Genomic DNA, 369 nt, shown 5'->3' on the forward strand with positions numbered 1-369 from the left:
GTCTCATTTCAGCATTTCAGCTGGCAATGGTCACAGGTATCTGGGGAGAAACTGAGCTTTGAAATAGAAAATGGAATATTGTTCTTGTGAAGTAATGAAAGAACAAGACTGCTGGCCAAATATTCCCAGCTGAGGCATGATCCTGAATCCAAACACAGACTGGTGAGGTCAGTTGAACAGACAGAAAGAATGCTTTGTAGGCAAGAGACAGTAATGTATCTGTCAGATGGTCCTCTCTGAAAGGAGGGATTATGCTGGGGCATGTTAAGATCGGTTCCTTCCTGTCCCTCTTTCTAGGAGGAAGCAAGACTGCTTCGCGTGAAGCCACAGAGAACAGCCATGTGGAGCAGATGCAAATCCTGGTGAGGA

This window comes from Buceros rhinoceros, unplaced genomic scaffold, assembly GCF_000710305.1.
Source record: "Buceros rhinoceros silvestris isolate BGI_N320 unplaced genomic scaffold, ASM71030v1 scaffold5235, whole genome shotgun sequence".
Taxonomy (NCBI): Eukaryota; Metazoa; Chordata; class Aves; order Bucerotiformes; family Bucerotidae; genus Buceros; species Buceros rhinoceros.